At 38.6% G+C, this 10,600-nt stretch overlaps 1 long non-coding RNA gene across 2 annotated transcripts; it reads right to left on the reverse strand.

Annotated features, from left to right (window-relative positions):
• Nucleotides 1-5,821: 5,821 nt before the first annotated feature.
• LOC118608695 lies at nt 5,822-10,594 on the reverse strand. Of its 2 annotated transcripts, none has more exons than XR_004953140.1 (3): nt 10,290-10,594; nt 9,212-9,322; nt 5,822-8,652 (listed from the first exon to the last, which is right to left on the reverse strand). It is a non-coding gene; the product is annotated as an uncharacterized LOC118608695 (long non-coding RNA). The 2 variants fall into 2 exon arrangements; XR_004953141.1 differs by having other exon boundaries at nt 10,273-10,594.
• Nucleotides 10,595-10,600: the final 6 nt, after the last annotated feature.

Below are 10,600 nucleotides of genomic sequence, written 5' to 3' on the forward strand. Positions count from 1 at the left end.
TTGAACTACACATGAAGAAGGGACAAAGGAGCTAGCTGAAGATGAAGAGGGAAGCAGGGAGGTGGCATGATGCAATTAGTATTTTTAAATGATCATTTGCTACATGAAGTGATGTGAAAATGGAACTTGGTGATGGATTGAAAGGTAAAGAGGAGGGAGATTTCAAGGATGAAACCAAATTTCGGATTGGAGCAACTGGACAGTGGAGGTGCCATTTTCTGTGGTGAAAAATCTACAGGAGGAGCAGATTGGGAGAGGTTATGGTGAAGAGATCAAGAACACAATTTAGGCATGTCGTGTTTACCACAACCTTGTGAAATCTAATGGAAATTTAGATAGATAAATGAAAGATGGACAAACAAACATATTTTATTCAGAAAAGAGACTGGGGTAGAGGGATAAATCTGGAAATTCAACATCATGAATGAGATCACCTTGGAACATAATATTGTGTGAGAAGACAATGAATGAGCTCTCAGCAAATTTTTCATTTAGAGGTCAGATGGGAAAGCAGGAAGGATAAAGCAGGAAAAAGAGTGAGTGTCCTGAGAGGTCAGAAGAAAAGCGGGAAGCCAACAAAATGTAAGAAAGGAGCATCCTTGCCCTAAGGTAGGACCTCAACAATGGGAATGAAACGCTCAATACCCTGGCCAAGCTTTCCTCTCCTCTGCTCTCAGAATACAGGTCAACTTCTATGTTGATTTCCCTACTGCTGTTTTATATTTGCAATCCAAACTCTTATGTTGAAATCCTTTTATCTCTCTAGATATGTGAATGGGCCAATGTCACAACATTAGCATGTGACTTAATGTGCCTATTAATACAGCCCACATGAACACAGTTTGACCACCAAAGTGAAACTTTTCAACAGCTCAAGGAAATTTTTCAGTTAAGGAGGCCAGTGCTGGTTAATATAATTAACTCTTAAGAGGGAAATTCATTTTCTCATTTCCAAGTTTTTAGTAATATGCAGAAGGTGATTTATTCATAAACACTGGTTACTCCAAGTGGGAGGCAAACACAGATAAGGGACAAAAAGAGCAAGATCATTTTTCTGGAAGCTTTGTTTCTTCCTACTGGTGAAAGCGATCAGCAGATTTGACTCCAACAGTTAAGTTATGTGACTTTATTTAAATCTGTAAAACAAAGAAACTGACCTAGATTTTGTCTGACCCTCCTTTCAGTTCTAACGATAGGATTCTTTTCAATTTAGCTTAAGCAAAAGTTTGGTCTCCTAAATGATCAGAAGGCAGATCAGCACTGGAAGATCCAGAGCCAATGATTTGCACCAACACTCATCAGCTCAACCTGCCCTTTGACCTACTGGACAGTATGTTAAGTAGAGCAAAAACGTCACTAGTTTTCAGATCTTTTTAGATGAAAACTTTCTTAATTATAGTCATTTGAGGTTTTGACCACAGGGTGTTCTTCACTCTAAGGATTTTAAATAGATATTCTCTTTAGGAAACTAGAGCTGAAAGAAAGACGGAAAGGATAACAGGAGAGAGGGAAGGAGAGATGGGAGGAGAAAATTTTGAAAAGAAATAGGATATGTCTTTTAGTTGGAAAGACGTTCCAATTATAGAAGAACATTCTCTCTGATCATACCACAGCCTACGCTTAGACAATATCTGTGACTGCCCACTCCCATCCCCCCCTGAAAGAAAGAAATATAAAAAAAGGAAGGCAGGAAGGAAGGAAGGCAGGAAGGAAGGAAGGCAGGAAGGCAGGAAGGCAGGAAGGCAGGAAGGAAGGAAGGCAGGAAGGCAGGAAGGAAGGAAGGAAGGAAGGAAGGAAGGAAGGAAGGAAGGGAAGAAATTTTGTCTTCATAGTATAAAACTGGGGTCAGAGGTGGCAGCATTTTTTTCTTCACATACAAATAACGTGTTTGATGAGAAAGAACTTGAAATGAACAACAATCCACATAAAGCTAATTATCCCTGAAAACTGAAGATATTCTTTCACAGGATTGATTTTAAAAGGACATGCACATATTAATTTTAAGCTGCACATTGAAATATGGCTTTTAGATGCAGAATTTTTATTCTGAAGGATGCTGCTTCTATAGCAAATCAGACCGGACAATGATATATATTTTTTAACTGCCGTAACTAAGGCACTCGAATGAGTTTTGTTTATGAAGCGAAGATATATTTATAACTAAATGATCCCCTGATATGGAAACATCTGTGAATTCTTTTGAAATAAAAGTATCCATACCCCCCTGAACTTTTGCCACCAAGTTCTCCTTTCCTGAGACAGCTGATGTTATCAAATTTACGTACCTTTCAGAAATGTCTTATAAAAGCAATGAATATATACATTGCATAAAATATACATATGTATTATGTATGCATACATATCTCTCATTTTTTTAGAATTCAAATGAGAGCATGCAATAACATTTACTCTTTTCAGTAATATTGTGGAGCACATTTTTTATCAACACATAATGTTCTTTATTCCTTTTGGGGGACACTTGATATTAAATGGTGTGGGCAGATACAATTATTTCACCAGTGTCCTATTAATGGACATTGAAGTTATTTTATAAGTTGTTTTCAATATTTGCTATTAAAAGCAATACTGCAGAGACCCTGAAAATTTGACATTTCACACATTTGGTTATATTTACAGGACATCACTCTCATGAGAGAGAGAAGTAGGTCAAAAGATATGTGTACTTGTTATTTTATTAGAAACTATGTTTTATTTTGCTCTGTGTGTGTGTGCGTGTGCGTGTGTGTGTGTGTGTGCGTGTGTGTAGGTGATGGACATACATGGTCTAAAATTCATAATATGCCCAAAGGTGAGCAGAGAGCAGTGTCTTTCTCACACTGATCCCCTGCAGCCACTGAATCCCCCTTCCCAGGAGCAGCCACCGAGACCAGTTTCTTGTGTATCTTTCCAAATGACATTCTATGTATGTGTGTATCTATAATACAAAAGAAATGGCATGTGTATCTATCGAGAGTTACTTAAATTTGACAGATACGTGGTTTTCTCTTGCCACCGTCTAAGGGAATCAGAAGATTCTTGCCAAGAGAGGTGCTGTAGATCAGTGTAAGCGTTCATGTAAGGAATAGCTTTTTCACTTTCTCATTCTTAACCAGCCATATACCATCAGTATTATGGATTCCATCAAGAAAGCCATGGTTGTATTGACTTTCGCTATGCCTTTGTATTCATTCTGATTGGAAGAGAGCCATGGATATGGGACGTTGCCCTGTCCTTGGCCGCAATGAGCTGAATTTATTGCAGTGAATTCTGGATTCATTGCATCCATCCGAGATCTGCTTTCACTTTCCTAGTGATGGCATCTGCACTGGGTCTACTGCTTCCTGTGTTTTGTGTTTTTCTCTTTCTAGATTGTTTTTTCCAACACTGAAATGCTGTGCGTGTATGAAGTTTAGAATGAAGGACGCATTCAGAGAATCTCCGCGGTGTGTTACCTGCCTTTGAGTCGGCTCTGACTCCCGGTGACCCCGTGAATGAGCGATGCCCACAGCGTCCAGTCCTCAGCAGCCCTGCTCGGCTCCCGTAGACGCGTGCCTGCGCCTTCTTTCGTGGAGCCAGTCCATCCCGTGCCTGGTCTCCCTCTCGTCCCGCTGCCTTCTATGTGTCCCAGCATTACTGCCTTTTCCACAGAACCTGCCTTCTCGAGATGCGCGCCACGTAGGACAGCTTCCGTTTTGTCACTCTTGCCTCCCATGACGTTTCATGCTTAATTTGCTCTAGGAACCTCTTGTCTATTTTTCTGGCAGTTCAGTCTATCTGCAGAGCTCTCCTACATCACCATACTTATACGAATCAATATTTTCCCCATCAGCCTTCTTCACTGCCCAACTCCCACAGCCGTGCGCAGGAAATACGAGTGTGCAGATGGCCTTAGCCTTGGTCTCTTATGACATATCTTTGCTCTTGGTGATCTTTCCTCATTTTCCCGCCACTTCCCTTCACTTTTCCTCTTTAACAAAATCCTATTCACGTCCATCTCTCCATGCAAACTATATATCCCTCACCTGAGATCTTCTCTTTCATAGTATCTTACTGAAAGAAACAAGAATCAGCCACCCACCACAATATTCTGAGTTTTTCCAAACAGTTTCCTACAAGGGTATAAATAGGCATGTGGTTTCTCTTCTGTGACAGTAGAAGTGACAATTTTACCAAATATTTTGCCATGAAATAACAAGGGTCAACGCTTTCTAACCTGCCCGAGAATCTTTCCTGTCATTTATATGCCGCTCTGATCAATGACTATCAAGAGGAATTCGAAACATTCCAAGGCACAGAAATCCTATTAAGTCTTACGCTTCATAGGAGTCTGTCCCAGTGATGTGGCTCGTGTGCCACCTAAGTGGACATAGTAACCACAGTTTGCTATTATGTGCTCAAGGCCCCCTATTCACCAATGGGGTTAATCAAGACAAAGTCAACTATTTAATTCAAAGTTTCTTTTAAGCAAGCAGAACAACAAAACCGAAGGACTCGGCAGCTGCCTACTTTCCTTTCCCTTCCCTAGACTTTCTGAGGCCAACACAGAGGACAAATTTTAATCTTGTGCAATTCCCACACATGAGCTATGCTGTTTTGGACCAATGCAGGTTTCTTTTATCTTTATTGGCTTTGAGGGGACAGTTGAATTTTCTTCTGGATAAGCTCTATGGTTCTACACAGCCAGCAGGCTTAGGCTCCAGGCCCAGAGCACCCAGGAGGCCTCATGTGGTTCCATCCGGACAAACACTTTAAAACAAATTCCCTGGCTTTTCTTCAGAATTATCGAGATGACAGGCAGCTGCCACCCACGTAGTAAAATGAGGACTAGCACTAACATGAGGGCCATATAGGGTATGGGTAGCATAAACAGTGAGATTGGCAAGTTAGGCCTCAAATTATAACATTATCTTAGAATTTGGATCACCATGTTACTAGAGCATGTAGTTCTTCTGTGAGGCACCCAAAACTTTTTATCAAAAATCCCTTTGACACACCCTTTGGGGAATTAAAATACATTAATAAAGTCTAAAAGACTGTTTCTTCTAAGTATATTTTATAACATAAAACATAAAGAATGTGCCTAGATTTTAAGTTTTCAAATTTTCTAGTTATTTCAGCATGAGCCAACAAGTTGATGACAATTAACCCCTATGCTTTTAAAAATTTAAATAAAATGGAAAAGTCTCAAAAAGGAAAATTATAAACCACGAGCCTTAGCCAGAATAACCCTCCTTGTAAAAGATGCATTCATTATTCTCTCATCATTTAGTCTTATGGTTCTAGTTTTATCTCATAATTTTAAGTACATTTTATGTAATTATCTCGAATTCGTTCATCATATGGTATTTGGGTTTTTTTAAAAAAGAATTTAGGTATTTTTCATGGAATAAAATTACGGTTACTGTTCAGGTTGATATTTTATTATAAGCTCTTAATAAATACCGTGAGACTAAATTTTTTAAAATAGATTTTTAAACTACTTTAAATTTTTAAATTCTTTGAAAAGTTACAACACAATTCACATGTTCTAGATTGTTTATTCAAATGTTTAAGAGAAACAAATTCTAAAATTAGTATATTTGCTAATATTATATTTGCTAACATGTTTTTCTGGGAGTCTTATATAGTGTGATTTTTGCCCCCTCACCAACATTGAACTTCTACTTTTCTATTGCATGTTCTTAAATCGTATTTATCTTATTTATCTTTCTCACATGCCCATATCTCATTAAATCTAAGATGTCAACATAGTAAGATGTGTTAGTGGTACATAAGATTATGTACCACTAAGAAATAAAAAAAAATCTAACAGACTGTCATGATGCTTTCTTATCACTAAGAAATTTTATTTTAGACTTCTTGAAAGAGCTCTTGTTGACTTAAGATGCGAAATTTTTTCATGTATTCTTATGTGATGTAAAAAGATGAAGGTAATCCCACACGTCTTTATACTCAGAGCCAGACTTATCTTTATCACTTTACTATGCCCCCCACCAATATGGACAATTATCAATGTCCATATCTTACCATTTTCTGTGCAGTCAGGAGTGTGGGGGACACATTTGACACAAGAGGACTCCAATATTATCTCTAAGATTTTATTCCAAGCCGCTGACTCCTCTTCTGCAAGTTTCGATGACCTTGGTCTTTCATCCAATGACAACCACTTCCTTCAACTACTATCAAACTTGGCCACTCTGCTCTATTCCATACCTTTCTATACACACTGAAACTTTCATTTCAGGGATCAATAGCAGTATAAACTTTTGTAAGACACTTGAAATGTCTGTTAAACTCAACACATGTAGAGCCAACATTATACAAAACTCAGTTGAAGTGACAATGACCAAGTTTGCTTATGTGTGTCTGATGTCACATCACAGATGTCACCTGGTTGATAGGGACTATGTGAGACCATCAATTCTAAGGCCACTCATTTTAGAGATATTCAAATATGAAAAATGTGCTTCTTAAGCTAGATGAAAGATAGTAGTAGCCCTTTTACCAAAACATCCCTCTGCTTCCTGACTCAAATCTAGCTCATTGTGGAAGTGTCCATGATCATTACCCCTCTCGACACATCACATTGCTCACAGAATTCTGTGTACCCCTTATGCACTGGTATGTCACATTCTCTCTTTTCCAGAATAAATTCTTATCAATCAGGCTGGAAGAATCCTCTTTGATATTGCTCAGCATGGCTTTCAGCTTAGAGCTGGGTGATGCCTTCCGGGAAATCATAGCACAATTAAAAATCAGTGGGCATCAAAGTGTCCACTTTAATGTGTGTGCGTGTGTGTATGTGTGTGTGTTTAGCAAACTTATAGTTTGATTGTTTGATGTGCAAACATTTTATATTATATTATAGCTTTTATCCTCCCTAACACCTGCCTATAAATCCACAATCTGTTGGATTTGACTCCCAACCAATGCTTAATTTGTATAGCTTAGATATTTGTGTGGAAATTTACTCCTGTGATTACCCTGCCATCTAATGGGGGGGAAAGTTTTGTTTCTATGGTAACTGTTTCAGAACAGTGCATACTTACTGTACTTCTAAACTATGCAGCCTATCCTTATGGGAGTACACATCATCTTGAAAGGATGTTTCCCCTTTCAATAAACATTCTTTTTTTTTCCTTTTCACCTGATTTCAGAATAAAATAAAACTTTGTTTGTGAGAATTGCTAGGGAAGAGCTTCAGGAAATGAGGATCACGGATGGGCCCGGCCCCTTGTAGCTCTCATGGGAGAGCAGCAATGTGGTCCTCAAGTGATTTCTGAGAACACATGACCTATCTCTTCATGGCTGTATTTCTCCCAGATTCTTTGTATTTTCCAGGCATCATCATCATGTTTGCTGTGTTTGGGATGTTGCTATGCAAAATGATATAATATACGGGATTTTTTTCTAAGCAATCAAGCTTAACCGGTGCTACTTTAAGATGATGCAAAAGTTTCTTAGAAAAAATTTAGAATTCCTTGGAGAACAATCTAAGAATGTTCATGATAAGAAATGATAAATGTCAATGGCCTAAAATATTATTCCACATGACAGAATTCATCCATTCCGGAGGCTTTGTAACTATTGATATCACTTAAACTGCAGTTTACTGTTCTTGCGTTTTTGCAAACAGAAGTCTCCTTCCATTTTTCTTCAAATTCATTGGTCTCTATGCATTTTTTCCCTTTAAAAATTATATGATACGATCTTATTAAAGCAAAGAAATATGCCAAAACTACAGCTTTCAATATTTGTTAGAAAATGTGCACCATGCTTTTCATCTTATCTTTCTTTTTTCAGTTTGTGAATTTTTCTTCAGAGCTTACTCATAGAAAAAGAACTATGGATCCTATAATTTTGTAATAGACACAAAGAAGAGGAGTTATAAAATATGTTCTTACTAAATAAGCATCTAACCCCCATCCTCAGCAAGCCCAAAGTATAGACTGTAAAATGATGAGTCTTCGTAACTAAAAAGGCGGCATGGCCTTACTTAAGGATTGGAAAATTAAATCTTGCTACTTTAAAAGAGGTTGAAATGCAAGAGTTGGGAGAGTAGAGCATGAGTGATCAAGTATGATTCAACTTCTGTGCAGTCCCTGTGTACAGCTGAACCCTGAGTAAGATACAGGTTTCCAAGGTGATTTTATGGGTTTCCAAGCATTCTGCCTGCCCTCATCAACATACTTCAGTGTCTAAATTTCACCATCAAGTCTAGTTGGGTTCTACTGAATTAGATTGAAGGGCTCCAAATGAAAGAATCAGAAGGCAGCTAAGGGAGTAGGGGCAGCATAGGGGACTGAAAGAAGCCGTGGGTGTGTAGTAGTCCCATTCAATGTGGGTCTGGGTATGTCCCCACGGGGGTGGCTCAGGCAACCAAGGATACTATGAAGGATGTCAGCTGCTTGATGAGTGAGGGGGTGTCAACATCTGTGAGAAGGAGCTAGCTGGTGGAGGATAGGAAAGACTTTTTTCACTTTCAAAGTTTGCCTTGTTGTCTCTGGAAGAAAACATGGTGCCATCTCAGACTTCATGGGCAGGAGCATCTCAGAATGGCTAGGCTTATGCTTTGTTTTCCTTGTTCATCAGCTCTGGAAAAGGATTCTAACAGAGTTCTTCTTCCTCTCAGTCCTAAGAAAAACCCGCTCCCTATATTTGGATGAGAAGGAAGAAGGAACAGTAACTCAACATCTTACTTGCAGATAAGTTTTTTAAAAATCTACCAGGTAACATTTTTCACCAATAACTTTCACTCTTTCTTTGTCCCAGTGATGATATAGGTGATTGTCAGAAATACTAGAAGTCTGGTATATGGGAATCTATTAAAATCATTTTTAAAAAATTATGTGCTACTTTAATTCATTTCCTTGTATCTTTAGGTATGGTTAATTTACTCCAGTCTTCAGTGTTTAAGCCATAATTATTTGGTCAGATATATCTATCTATCTATCTATCTATCTATCTATCTATAGATAGATAGATAGATAGATATATTTTACGCACACATATACATATAGGTGTCACTACTATACAAATAAAGGCATAAAGGACGATCAGGATAATTATAGTGAGACTACTAAAAAATCTCTTGTAAAATTTTTATTCAAGGATCTAAATATAGAATGAAGAAAATAGTAATGCAATGAGAAATACTAGGGTTAACTGAAAGGAAAAAAAAAAAAAGAATTCATGACCTTTCATGCCCTACCTCCACAGCGAGTATTCAGCTCATTTGGGGGGATATTCTCATTTGTAAGAGCAAAAGGCTTTCATCATTTCTGGGCATGGCATCCACTACAGGCAGACCAGGTGGTAGCAGCTGCACATGATGAAAGAAATCACACGGTTTCATTATGTAGAGTAATGACAGAAGAATGGGCGGTGCAAACCAGCTGGATCCATCTCTGCCACTTTTTCAGCATGTGTGAGTGCACACACACATGCATGCACGCGCGCACACACACACACACACACACATACACACTCCAAAAACAAGACTCAGAAGCTCTGAATTTGTAGAGGCAGAAATTGAACCTGGTGCACACAGAATCTAAAATCTAGATCTGTTGTGATGAACAGAGCAGGGGGTCTTGCTCAGAGTGAAGAGTAAAGCATTTTTATTAATTAGGTTTTTTAAAAAAACCTAAATTATTATATGACTTCCAGAGCCATGAATAGTCAATAAAATGAGAATCATAGGGATTGCCACCTTTTTTTTCTCTATAATAGTAATGTTGGCAGATCTACACAGCAGTTCTAGGGTCTATATATATAGTTCTACACGGTTAACTTAAACTCGCTTAATCCTCCTAACATTACGATGTAAGTATGTTCAGCATCCTCTTTTAGCGATAGGGAAACTGCGGCACAGAGAAGTTGGGTAATTGTCCAAGATCTCACCATTAACGATTAGCAGTGGACGTGTTGACAGGGGAGAGTGTTTTTTACTTATGCCCCTAAATAAAGGCATATACTCAAGCACCTGAAGGGGAGCCGATGTACACCTCACAAAGATTTCGCTTAACCTCTAGCATCTTTCCTGTACCATATTCCATCCACTTCAAGGCCTATGTGTATGGCGTGGCCCATTCTAACAGAACACGATTGTATGATGGAAAAGGGGCCTGAGGACTGGGCTGGCAGCACACTGGACAGTGCCTTGGAGAAAAGTGACTCTAGTGTCCGAAAGAAATCCCATGGCACTGGGAGGAAAGATGGAAGGGAACTGTAGGGTGTTCTGGCCTAAGAGGATGAAACAACTGCACGTACCACATAGAATGGCTTACTTAAGAGTCATGTTCAAGTTTCTTTTGCTATTTCCTGGTCATACCATGGAGGTTCCAATTCATACTCTCAAAAACATACTCGAGTATGTTTGACACTTATTCTTCTGGAGGAAGGCTGTGAATCTGAAAGTGTTTTAGGTGAAGTATTCTTACAGCCATCCTCTATGAAGTCAGTATCCCAAATCTATTATAGGCAAAACCAACTATAACTCATTTTCTCTGCCAGTTAGATCTCTTATTCTGAAGTTCTGATGGCTCTCTCCACCTTTCATCTGAAGATTCTGTAGTCTGTCAAGTTATACAGCCCCTGC

This window comes from Rousettus aegyptiacus, unplaced genomic scaffold, assembly GCF_014176215.1.
Source record: "Rousettus aegyptiacus isolate mRouAeg1 unplaced genomic scaffold, mRouAeg1.p scaffold_m13_p_10, whole genome shotgun sequence".
NCBI lineage: Eukaryota > Metazoa > Chordata > Mammalia > Chiroptera > Pteropodidae > Rousettus > Rousettus aegyptiacus.